We start from the raw sequence: 14,308 nt of genomic DNA on the forward strand, positions 1-14,308 counted from the left end.
TTAAAGAATTTTTAATTCAGTTGATATTCAACAAATTTCAAGTCGTAAATTCGATTCAATGCTCACCATCCTTAAAGTAACATAGATTCATTCAAATATCCTTACAAACATAAATATGAGAAAAAAAAACAAGTTAAAACAAGATGTCGCAAATGGAACATGCGATTGTGGTGGATCATAACCTTCACTTGTTCAGCCAGAATGCCCTATTTTCCCTAGAATGATGGGTACCTAGTCGGATTAGGGTTTTTACCCTTACTTACTCCCCATTTCTCGATCATGTCTATTGTCAGGACTCCTTTGTCAACGAGCCTTTCTATCTCTTCCATCAATGGTATACACTTGTCAGTGTGATGGCCCAAAGCCCCTAGATGAAAATCACAAGCACTATTCGGGTCATAGCCATAAGCTGATGAGCTAGTCTTCATTCTTAAAGGTCTTGGAGTGAAGTACTGATTCTTGATTAAAGGGAATAGAAAGTCATAAATGGGAACCTGAAAAACCTTAAGGGTCGTATTTTCCCAAGACATCTTTTACGGCCAGTCTCGGATTACCTCTCCTTTGATTTTTTTCTCATCACTTCCCACCTCTATCTTCTGTTTTAGCATCAGAGAGGTCTCGAGAGTTGAGTCATTTATCTCTACCTCACATACCTTACTTTCCTTGATTTTGTGCTTCTCCTTTTCCACATGTACTTTACTTATTTCGACCCCATCAACTCCATTCCGAGGGTTGACTTTAAATTGTTTGACTGAAACAGACTGATTGTTACCATCCACCTTTATAACTCCATAATCCAAAAGATCTTGTACTTATCGTTTGAAGTTACTACAATTCTCGATAGAGTGTCCTCGGGCTCCAGCATGATATTCACAAGAAACTTTCTCATTATACCAGCTCGGATAAGGGGGCAGCAGAGGCTTAGCCAGGCATGGAGCATTCAGCTGGGCTTGGAGCAACTTATGATATAAATGGCTGTATAAAATCTCTTTTACCTCACTTTCTTCTTACCATTATTATGAGCAGATTGAAGACCTCATGATTGATCACTGAAACACTCACTTTGAAGTTTTAACGTTTGACCAGCATCTTGGGAGAGACATTGATTTGTAGATCTCCCTTTATCGTCAAGTTTTGAGCTTTCGGGGAGCTTAGGTTTTCCATTTTCAAAGCATAATAGCCCTTCCGTGATGAGGTTTTGAACTTTAAATATCAGGATCGTACAATATTCTGTAGAGTGGCTAAACTCTCCAATATGATAGTCGCATGAATTTTTGACATCTTGCCAGTCTAGACGCGAATAAGTATTGTACCTCAGAGGAAAAGGCATCAGGAGACCACTTTCAAAGAGAAATGGTAACAAGTCTGAGTATGAGATCGGAATCAGAGGTATAATCTTTTTCTTCTTTCTATTCTTTTTGGCCTTCTTTCTATTCTTTTTGGCCTTCTTTACTAGCATTTGAACCTCCTCTATACCTCTCTTCTTTGAGTCAAACTCAACTTTTTGGTTAGCAATTTCACCTTCAACTTTTGTTTTTCCACGCATGATATTTGTCATATTTCCTAGAATCGTGTTCGATTCTTTGAGTTGACCTGGATTACCACACTCCCTAACAGGTTCTTGATCACTTGTTGTCATCGCATTGGCTGCACCACTAACATTCATATTCTCACTTGAAGTCATCATATTTCCTTGCATAATAGGGTCCTCTAACGATTTCTCCCCATGTTATATTGTAACCATCATGCTCATCAACTTAGACATCTGTTCCCTGGACTCAACTTGGAACTTTCTTGCTTCCTCAGTCATTTCTTATTGTGTCCTTACGAGTTGTTCTTGGATTCTCTCGATCCTACTAACATGTGCTAATATTTTATTTATTTCTTTCAATTTTTTTAGAACCACGCCTCGGGTAACTTCAGTTTGCTTTTAGAGCTTCTGTCACATTATCTTTCACGAGTTATTCTCATGTTTTCATGATTGATGCATGTAAAAAAGTTTAAATTAAAGTAATGCGAATGAAAATGTGGATGCCAAATACAAATGCAACCCGATATTGATTCCAAAATAACTTAGTTTATATAAAAAGTACTCAACAACAAACAACGTCTAATCACTCAGGCAAAGAGATTATATCGACATAAATACTAAATGTGGAATCTTGCCTTATTCCCTAATCTTTCGAGCTCTATCATCAATCCCATGATGCGTCATTTTTCCTCTATTTCTGGAATCACGAAAACTCTTAAAGTTGTCGCTTCTTCAGATAATTCATAGAATTGGTGAGCTACATCGCGAATATGATCCATTGCTCTCTCCATTGCTTCATGTTGTCTTTGAATGGTGTCCTGAGTCTGCCGTAGAGCAATTCCAAGCTCTAGATTAGTTAAGGGTCGGCTCTCTTCTAGGTATTGGATTCGCTGATGGCATCTATGCACTATGACTTCTAATTCAACAATCTTCTCTTTTAAGGCCTCATTCTCTTGCATGGTTACCTCTTGTGCGGATGAGTGGATCAACTCTGCTCCTTCTAGCTCCGCTATCTTCTTCTTTAACATATCATTTTCTTTTTGAAGACTCTTGTAAGGGTTCTGAAAAGTCTCATCGATACTAAGAAGTTGTGCTTCGAGCTGTTCAATCTATGCTCGCCTTTGTGCTAATTCCTGGTTAGCCTCATGTTTTTGCTCTCTCAGTCTCTGAGTGTGCTACAAGGCTCGGATAATTACCTTCTCTGGCAAAACTGATTCTTCGGTAGTGACAAGGATGTCTCTGAACCGCATCTGCCCGTACTCGGACTAGGTCTGAACACTGATTGTATTCTCAGCCCATCGGAAGAGATTGATGCCTTAAGCTCTTTTATAATAACTAGTTGATCTGGGAATCAATATTGTTTATGAAATGATGTGATATGACAATGATACATGCAAAAATGCAATAAGATCATACAAAAGAAAATCAATGTTAGTAGAAACAAGACCACAAGAATCAAGTTAGTTGAAATGATTAGTCAAAAAAAATCTTAAATATGACTTAAAGTTGAGACTAAAAAATAAAGCATACAAAGGAAATTAATGATCCTAACCGTATGCGTTCTAGTTCTCCTAGGTTATCCGCATGGCTTTAACGAGGTAGGCTTACTAAATTCTTTATATGAAGTTGAGTTCTAGAAAAGGGTTCCCAAGCCACTTTTACAACCTGCTAAGGTTGCCCCCGATTCTGGTCCATTACAGACTTGCGAATCGAGTTCAGCTCAGGGGATCACATCACTAAAAGCGTACCTCGGAACTGATATCCGGATAAGAAACTTAGAGTGCTTTCCAGAGATACTTTGTCAGACCCACACAAGGAAGCCCAATGCCCCTCGTGAGGTGTGATGTTTCTCCCTACTTAGGTAAATTGGGTTTGAGCTCGAGTGTAGAGCTATGATATGCAACAATCATAAATATTTCACAAAAATGTAAGCATTAATCAGAGAGAAATCTTTTTTTTGAAATAACATAATGAACAGTAAATTAAATAAGATCGAACTTGTAATTTCAAAAATTGTAAATACAGGGTAACCAATTCGTGGCTCGACTCTCATTTTGTTTTAAAAAACAAAAGTCCCCAGCGGAGTCACCAAGCTGTCGTAACCGTTTTTTGCCCGGAGGAAAAAAGACCGATACCGACTCGAGGTTTTCTCTTTGAAAATCATTTTGAAATATGAGGAGTCGCCACCAATCATTTAAGGTGAGATTGGAACACCATAAAAACCGGATGCTTTTAATAAAACATTTTTGTTTTTATCAAAATACCGGGTTTGAAGGTCTGCGAAAATCCAGAAATCAGGTTTGGGAGTCGGTTACGCGTGGGGAAGGATTAGCACCACCACAAGCGCCCAAAAATTGGTACCAGTTGATTACCCTATATTTAAAATAAGAAATTTGGAGTTCGATATTTATTTAATTTAAAAATCATTAAGGATGCAAAGTTAAAAAGGGTATTCGTTTATCGAGACCGATAGCATTCGCCCCCGAGCATAAATGCGAGAGATTAGCTATTGTGCCTAATAATCGAATATTGCCTCATTTTTAAAAATCATGGTGTGGTTTTGAAAAGGATGTCGACTTATTCAAGGAATTACCAGTATTCACCCCCTGAGCACGATCGCGGGAGATATACTATTAATTCCTTAATAAGTGAACAGTGTCTTAGATTTGTAAAAACAACGCAATCAAACAAAATTTTATTTGTCCTAATTAAACTAAAAGTAAATTAAGGCATTTTCTAACTTAAAGTATCAAATTAAGGAACATAGGAGCTCAAATTTAAAATGTAAGTTCTAGTATTAATACTTAATGATATATTTTAAAAAGGATTAAATATTCACGTATTAGAAAGTTTCTCATAATAATTTTAAAATGATCAAATATTATCCTTAGTCAATTTATTTCAATTCGAGTCAAGCAATTCTTATGAGGATACTATGCGAGATTAATTATGACTAAAATGAACTAATATACAGACAAACAAAAGTAATGCTTTTGTACAAATACTAAATTATCAACCATCTAAAAAACATTAACATATATATATATATATTAGCCATGCAAATAATAAATAATCAAAATATGGGATTAATTAACATATTAAATATTCATACATGTAAAATATAATCGTAAAATATCAGTACATAAAAGATGTTACATATAAGAGTAAAAAATATTTAACACAACAAAAATAAATAAACTTATAATATAAATTTCATAAATACTTTTATATGTATATTCAAAGATTGATGTTTAATAAAAATAATAACATACGTAAATTATATATATATATTGTCGGAACCGTCTTTCGGTTGGGCCCCGGAATTGGGTTTCGACTTGAATGAATTGGGTTAGAGTCGCCACCGACAATTTTAAAACGAATTTAGGTGGGTCGAACACCATCTTACATGATCTGCGTTGTACCAGAAATGTGTCGGGTTCGGGAGTCGGTTACAGTCAAGGAAGGATTACCACCCTTGAACCGCCCTTTCGGTACCAATCAATTTACCAGTTGTCTTAGTTGAGAAAAGTTAAAAAATTAAATTAAAATTAAAATTACTTACCTTTAATTTGATTCGAATTCTTTAAAAAAGATAAAAAAAATAAGCATCACACGATAAAATTATATATATGTTCCATATTTTACTTGATATTTTACACAGTTAAATTATATATATTGGCGGGACACACAACAACAAAAACATATAAATTAAAACTACTCCAAAAGCCATAATTACTATTACCATTAGCAGACAAATCACTTCAATTGATATAAATGTTGGGACGCATGCTTTTTAAGTAAGTTTTCAAGTATATTTGAGCATGGAGCACAAAACCGAGAGGTCCCACACAGGGAACATCAATTAAATAATTAGTTCACAAAAACCGATACTTAAAACAAGATAAGTAGATGCATACCTTGTGAAGCTGAATACTGTTCAACTGCCATATACTCTACCATTTCTCTGTTTGGAAATCAATGCTCGGTCCAGGAAGCTGCCAACCACGTGATCATAAGCAAAGGCACCAGCGGGGCAATTCTCTGAAGAGTCCAAAACCGTGACTTCAATGGCCATCTTGGAAGCTGCTTGGCATAACATACACCCCAATTGACCTCTTCCTAATACACTAACAATCATTTCGGATAGTCCATGAACTGGATGAGCATCGTCCTTCCTGCGAGAGCAGTCAGTCTCGTGAGAGTCACGTGAGGCGCGGCAAGCGAGGATGGGAACGAAGAGCTTCGAAGAGGAAGAAGAGTGTCGAAGGTGACGATGGCGGTTCTTGGCGGCGGCAGTGACCTTAAAGAGGAAGCCGAATGAGGGAGGTATTGCTAGCTGAGAACGAAACTGAGATGGCCTGAAACCAAAAACTGGTTCGGTGGAGCTCGAAGACACTGCCATTAAGCTTTGTTGGAGCATTACTTTCTGTCACATTCTCGGGAAAAATTGTGAGAGATGCTGCAAGTTTTGGCTCCAAAGGAGAACGACCACTGCTGCTTTCCTCCCCCTCAGTGTTTTGATCATGCAGGTATATATAGCTTCCCGTCGGAGGCTCTTCCTGAAATTGTTGGAGGTTGTTGTCCATGAAATCTCGTCACCGGATAAATCGGGGTTGTTATTGCTTTGACCCGTTCCAAGTGCGTTTGGTTGAGAGTCATACGACGTTGAGAAGAGATGGGAAGCTGGGGCTGAACCGGGTCCTCCTGGATTCGGGTCGTGGATCTGGACACGGGTTGGTTCTTGGGCCAACTGCTGGGTCACTTGCACTTGGGCTTTCTTATTTGCATTTGGGCCCTATAAAAAACAAAATAAATGTAAACATTATTATTATATAATATAATTTGTAATTATACCGTGTAAAATGTTTATCAATCGAAATTTAGTGTCTACATATATATATATATATATATATATATATTCGTATTTAATAAAAATAATTATGATATATACATGAAGTATTAAGCATGTTATGCATATATACTATAATATATATATTACATAATATGGATAATAAAATAGATATATATTCACATACTATATATAGCATATATATATATATATATATATATATATATATATATATATATATATATATATAAACACTTAAATAATATAATATATATGTACATGCACACGAAACAATTATGTATAACAAAGATATTAGTGTAAATATAATAAGGTATCAAAATTAATATGCGACTAACATAGAAGCAAGTAATAAAATCACAATAGAATATTACACAACATGAGGGACTAAATAATTAAAACTGGAAATTTAATGTCTCAAAAGCAAAATAAATAACCAACACAACACAGGATATAAAAATCACATATTACAAGCACTAAAAATGTAATAAACCCAGACAGTTAAGACCAAAATATAAAAATTCAGTATTACATGCTGAAAATAAAAATATATTGTCTACAGTGACCAAAATAAATGCGCACAAAAAGTGAGAGGCAAAATTATAAATTTGGGAAACTTTAATTAAGGACCAGAATGAAATATCCTTGAACTCAGAGACCTCACTCACGCGATTTATCCATGCAACATAAGGAGGGAACCTTAATCTACAAAACTACGTAGTTTTAGTTTTAATATATATATATAATATTACAAGTTTCTGGCTAAACCAAATTCATTCTCCTCCTCCCCTTTTGTTTATGCGAGAGACTCCCATCTTTTCTCTCAACATCTTCTTCTTCTTTTTTTTAGTCTTAAAACCTTAAAAAATAAACTAAAACTACCTTAAATGTTCGATCGAACTCCACTCATCACCGATGAGAGGTCTTAAAATTAGGTAAGGTCTCTATTTTTTTTGTTTTTTTTACATGCAAGGTTTTTTTTTGAATTCGAAAAATAAATAAAAATATACCTCCAACAAAAATGTTCGAATATGATTTTGGGTACCCGAATGGTTGCTGATTTTATATTCTTATTTTTTTTTAAAAACACACACACACTTTAGAAATTGAAGACGAAAATGAATTCAAAAATGAAAATATACCTCAATCAACTGTTATTGATTTATGATAATTGGAAAATGAAGGGAGTGAAACCCTTTGTTTACACTAATTAACTATTGAATATTGGGAATCAAATATCTCTGTTTTTTTAAATCCGATAGAAGAAAACCCCCAATTCCCTTTTTACATTTTGTTTCCCCTCTTTTTTTTTTTTTTTTCTTCTCGAATGATTCCCTCCTGTTTAGCTTTTAGTCTCCACCGAATCCTTTGTCGTTGTTGTATGTTAATTTTCTGTGTTTTTGGTGAGATTTGGTTGGAGCAGGTGAATATTTGGGCATATGCAATAACGTTCTCTGAATATTTGGGTGCTTCATGTGATGGTGCTGCAAGGGTGTGGTACTTGGGCTTCAAGCTGGGTCATGTAGGTTGATGTTGAGCTTTATAATGGGCTCTGGAATTTATTTTTGTATTTGGCCTGCATGTAAATTAATAATAATAATTATTAATAATAATAATAAAATATTAAAAAACGAGACGAAAAATAAGTGTCGACATGATTATTATGATTTTTTTGAAAAATCATAAAATGACACTTTTCAGGCTTCTAATGAAGAGATGGCTTGAATAAATTGGTTTGAGTGTTTAAAGATTTTTATTTGAATTATTTTTAAATATTTTAATGTACTATTGACATTTTTACATGTTTTATCTCACCTTGACTTTATACTACCTCACTAAGTTTTAATTAGCGTGTGATGATTTTCATGCATAGGTTTGGATAAAGAGTAGGATGTGCTATAAGGGTCCTCACAAGCATCTTTTTGGAGATCATATATAGCATCAGTATCAATAAGACATCTTTGATATTACTTTTGACTAGTAGTGGCATGTATATTTATGTTGTTGGTTGCTTATTTGGATTTGAATTAAATGGTCTGTAATAGTATACTAGGATCATTTTATTTTGACTAAACTAGTTATATTCACATTTATGAATGAATAGTTTATATATATTATTATATTTTAAGTGGTTTTAAATTTAAACAATGTTTAGGCAATTTTAAGTAGTTTATGAAACAACACCAAACTACCTAATTGCTACTTGAAATTGGATTAGTTTCCAATTATATTTTATGATTCTATGCGATTGTTGAAATAGTTTTAAAATTTAAATAGGAATGTTTTAACATGAAACAAAATTTTAAACGTTTATGTTTTACAAATGTCTGTAAAATTGATGTAACATATTTAACTCGTATTTGGAAACATATACGAATTATGGGTCTTACATATTGTTCCCATCAATAACCGGTACCCACTATGAACACTATAAAACCTAGATTTTCCCCACACCAAACCCTATAGTCTTCTTGAACAAAATGTGAGATCATAAGGCTTAATATAAGGTATACTTCCTCGCGTCTGAACAACTCATAAATAAGATTAGTTTCCCAGATCTTCAACTTATCATCAATTAGATCTACAACATGCTCAATCGAGTCATTTTTACGATTCAATCCATCTAGGGAATTTATATAGGAGCCAAAACTCATTCCATATTGAAATGGATGTTCTCGTGCCCACCTTTCATCTCAAACCTCTTTGTAGTAAGCCCTTTGCACTCCATATGTTCCTCTAAACGTAAGAGGATTTTAACTCAAATTAGAGTTTAAAAAGTCTCTGGTTGGATAATATTTCACACGTAGCAACCGGCCAATAAACGAAGATGGATTACTAGGTAGTCTTCATCATTATTTAGTTATGAGTGCAATATTAAACTTCCTCGTGTATCTAAAACCAAGTCCAACATTTTCTTTCAAAAGACACAAAGATTCCATGAACACTAGTGAATGCCTTGCTTGATTTCTAGTTTCTGCCACCAAAATCGGCCCATTATACCTTCAAACTCCAAATAAAGGCTTTTAAGGAGCAAATAACAATTCATCGCATACAGAGGAAGCGCCTGAAGGATTGATTTGATAAAGACCTTCTTGACTCCATAAAAAAGTGCACGGACATACCGATTCCTGATCTGACAGCGAAAAATTTCAGTCGTGTGCAAAATGTTATACCACAAATTTTGGCTAGTGACCAAAATGTAAGTTTTGAAAGTTTAGTGGTCAAAGTATAAACTTTATAAAAGTTTAAGGACCAAAAATAAAATTTTTAAAAGTTATATATTTTGGCCTATAAATAAATAGTTTATTCCAAATAATGAAAATCAGAATTTTGATTCGGGATTTTATTAAAAGATACAAGGCAGTAAAGTCCAATATTAATTCGGATAATAGGATCGAACCAAAATTTCACGAAATTTTGAAGGATAAATAGAATTTTGAAATATTATTTGATAAATAACTTCTTGTCTCCTTGAGAAATTTAGAAAAATATTTCCATAATTTAGAACAGTGAAATTTAACATGGATCAATGGAATTAAAGTCGATTTTTCGTGTTAAGCCAAATTGTGAAATTTAGTGATTAAATTGCAAATTTTAAAAATTAAATGGGTAGAGGTGGACAGTCGACTTTTATTTGCACATCTTTGATTTTGAATATTAAATTGGAAGATATTATGGTGGCATAAATGAAATTATCAAGTTTAATTAATGTAAAAATAGTAAATTATATTTAAATGAATTTTAAATTCATTTAATTATTATAAAGCCAAACGTATTAAGTGATAATTGAAGGAAAAATCAAGAAAAATCAGCTTCTTCTTTCCACCCAGCCGTGAACCATCATAGCAATAGAGGAATAAATTTTAAATTTTATTTTGTAGGCTTATTCAATTGAATTTTAAGTTAAGCTATTAGATAGAGAATTAATCTACTTAAAATTCTCTATCATTTAGTATAATTGGTTATTGGAAAACATGTTTGGATGATGAATTTCATGATTAGGGTTCATGAAGAACTTGTTGAATTTTGAAGAATTAAAGGATGGTTTTTTACATTATGGTGTTGTAGCTTAATTTTCAAGCATAGGCGATGATTAAAATCATCTAGAAATGTATAAATTCAATTTAGCTGCACCTAGAGTTTATGAGAATTGATTTAATTTGGATTGAATTTGATGTTAGCATGATTGGAATTGCATGAATTTGATATATGAAGATTCATGCTTGAAATTGAATGAAAGCTATGCCTTGTTTCATTGAGTAGGTTCGGCCATGGGGAAATAAATAGGGGAAAAGTATTAAAAAATTTCCATGGTTGATATTAGATTAATTCTACATGCTTTGGAAGTTGATTTGGATCAATTTAGAACATTGTGATATAAGGACCATTTTGTAAGTTTTTAGAAATTTAAGGGATTGATGTATAAATGTTCAATTATGAGTGTACTATGCCAGAAATTAATGTTTGGATGCTGAATTTGAAGTTAAAATAATGGTTTGGGACCAAATTGAAAATTTGATTAAATTTAGGGGTTAATTTGAATAAGCTTGGAAATTGGGAATTTCATTACAAGTTTGCAAATGTTAAAGTACTGAACACAAGATTTATTCCAAAACAGGATATTTTAATGGTTAATTCTGAGCATTAATTTCAAAACCGGATATTATAATAATTAATTCCGAGCGCTGGATTTTACTAATTATTTCCGTAATCTGGGTATTTTAATAATTAAATCGGAATATTGGATAGTCTAATAATTAATTCGGAAGACTGGATATCCTAATAATTATTTCTAAGAGATGGACACTGTAATAATTATTAGAAAGTGGATATTCTAATAATTAATTTCAGTTACCGAATATTTTACTAATTATTCTGACATTGGTATTTTAGTAATTAATTCAGTATACTGCATATCCTAATAATTCATTCTAATATATGATATTTAAATAATTATTTTGAAAAGTGGATATTCTACTAATTAATTTCAGTTGCTGGATATTATACTAATTAGTTCTAAAGGTTGAATATTTTAAAAATTAACTCGGAGCACTGGATATAATAATAATAAATTCGGAACACTGGATATTTTGCTATTTAATTCTAAAAAGGTATATTTTTAATAGTTAATCGCAACATAGGACAGTTTAATAATTAATTACCAAATAGACATTTTAATAATTAATTCGATACATTGTGTTTCAACCAATATTTCCTATGTTAGTAATCAATTCCAGACTCGGGATATTTCAAAAATTAATTATGAACAATGGATATTTTAATAGTTAATTGGGATAAGTGAATATTTTAATAATTAACTCCGAACAAAGTCAGCTTAATTATTCAAAAAGGGACATTTTAATAATTAATTCTGAACAGACATTTTATAAATATTATTCCGCGTGGAATGAGTGTGATTAAGGAGAAACATAATGGAATTTATTTTGAAAAAAGATTTTTACCGATTAGTTTTTATCAAAGAAATGACAAAATTACACATAATAAAATAAAAGAAACAGAATAAAATAATTAAATCTGATACATGAACATGACATTTTAAAAATTAATTCCGAAGTAAGACATTGCAAAATTTAATTCCCAAACAAGACATTTTGAAAATTAATTCTGAAACAGGAATTTTAAAAATTAATTCCGAAACGGAAAAATTTAAAAATAATATTCCCAAGCACGGATTGGGTGTGATTAAGCAGAAACATAATGGAATTTATTTTGAAAGTAGAATTCTTATAGATTAATTTTTATCAAAGCAATGACGACTTAATGCCGAAAATTGCACAAAATAAAATAACAAAAAAAAACTAGAACACGCACAATCTGGTTTGAACTTGTGACCATGATTTACAGTCAAATACTCTACCACTAAGCTATAGACCCTTATTAGTTAACAACTAAATAAACTAATTTGTTAATTGCTTTTATGATTTGATTATTTTTAATTATATATGTGTGTGTGTTATTTATCTATTACAATTGAAAGTATTATTCAAAATTAACGTTTTTTCAGTTTTTATTTAGTATAATAAAGTGTATTTTCTTATGTAAGAAATTTGAATAGTTAAATTTAAGGGTAAAATACACATTTAGAACCTAAACTATTTCTTTTATCTTGGTTTGGCACCTAAACTTTCATTTATTTCAAAGTCATACCTGACGTTTACAATTCATTTCGTTTTGGTATCTCGCAGTTAAAAACATTAGCGGAACTGTTACAACTTAACACTTTTCTATAGGTAAATTATATCGTCCATCACTCAACTTTCTTCTAACTCTTATTTTGGACACTAAAATTTAATTACTTAACTTTCAAATTACTCTTAATTTAATCATTCTAACTTTCATTGAAATCATTATTCAATGCTAGAGTTTCTGGTATTAGGTTTGAATTAAGTAAAATGGTGAAGGACCATTTTGAAAATAATTGGAAAGTTGGTATGAATTCTTTTAGAATTCATAAATGTTTAGAATTCATAAATGGTTATTATATTATAAGGTTGGAAATTGAGTGATTTTGATTATGAAAATGAATAAATAAGGAATTCAAGTGTCATTTTGGGAAATGTTGAAGTTGTTATGGAATATTGAAGTGATTTTATATTGAATAAGTATCGAATTATATTTTATGGATTTAATTATGGGATTTTAATTAAGTTAGTATAATACTAACATATACATTGAATATTATGCTTTATGCATAAATTTGTTTAGACAACCGTAAGTCTTGTGATAGAATCGAGTCGGAAGCAAAAGATCAAGTACGAGATTAAAAAGAATATTGTCACTAAGGTTCAATAGTGATGCTAAGGTGAGTGCATTTTATTTATTTAAATATATTGATTGAGGAAGACATGTGATAAGTCAACCTCGGATGGTTTTTTCTTTTAAGGAAATATTTAAATCAAATTATGAAATATTTCCATAATGTTTACTGTAATGATTTATGATTTATTTTTGGGTATGAATTACACAATATGTTCTTATATGATATTTTATGAAAGGATACTTGTTTCCCTAAAATGATTTTAGGGTATAAATTTCCCAATGCACTGGTTTTGATAAATGGTGTTTGAAATTGCTAATGATTGGAAATGCTAGAATTATAAATGACATGAATTTATCGTAAAGCCATTGTATGTTACATTGAGATTCGTAAGTACAATTGACATACTATAAGGCGAAGTGATTATTGTTTACTGATATTGATATTGTACATTTGTGTACATTATATGTGGCATCGTTGGTGCAAATTATATGAGGCACTTGGAGTGCATATTACTGTTTACTGATGATGGCACTTGGAGTGCTTATTACGCACACTCGTCTGACTCACATACCTTGCATTCTCTTTAGATATACATTGAGCTATGAAATTGAAATGTGAAAGTATTGAATATGAAATGTGAAAGTACTGATTATGAGAACTTGTAACACCCATATCCCATATACATTTCCGTACACGAGATACAGAGGTCACATCATTTTATAAAACTTTTGTCATTTAAAAACCCATAAAATTTTTGTTTCAATTTGATCAACTACAAATATGATATTTATAGAAGCAACATACTAAAACTATCACTTAAGAACATTACAAAATATTTACTATAGTTTAATTACATGCCAACTAAGTTCTCAAAATGAATAAGATTGTCATAATGTTTCTGATGAGTCAACCTTTAATTGATGAAAGTTGCTACTACTGCTACACTCCTTATGTAACTAACATTTGCCTTTACCTACGCATGAAATAAACACACGTTATGTATTTACTTAGTGAGACATAATACTGCAAGGATATTACGATTATACGACAATATCTTATAATTACTGAATGAAGAATTTAATTTCATCCTTCATAAGGACCAGTTAAGCCATTATCAATTAAACCATAA

The sequence above is a fragment of the Hibiscus syriacus genome, unplaced genomic scaffold (assembly GCF_006381635.1).
Source record: "Hibiscus syriacus cultivar Baekdansim isolate YM2019G1 unplaced genomic scaffold, ASM638163v2 tig00116989_pilon, whole genome shotgun sequence".
In the NCBI taxonomy this organism is placed as follows: Eukaryota; Viridiplantae; Streptophyta; class Magnoliopsida; order Malvales; family Malvaceae; genus Hibiscus; species Hibiscus syriacus.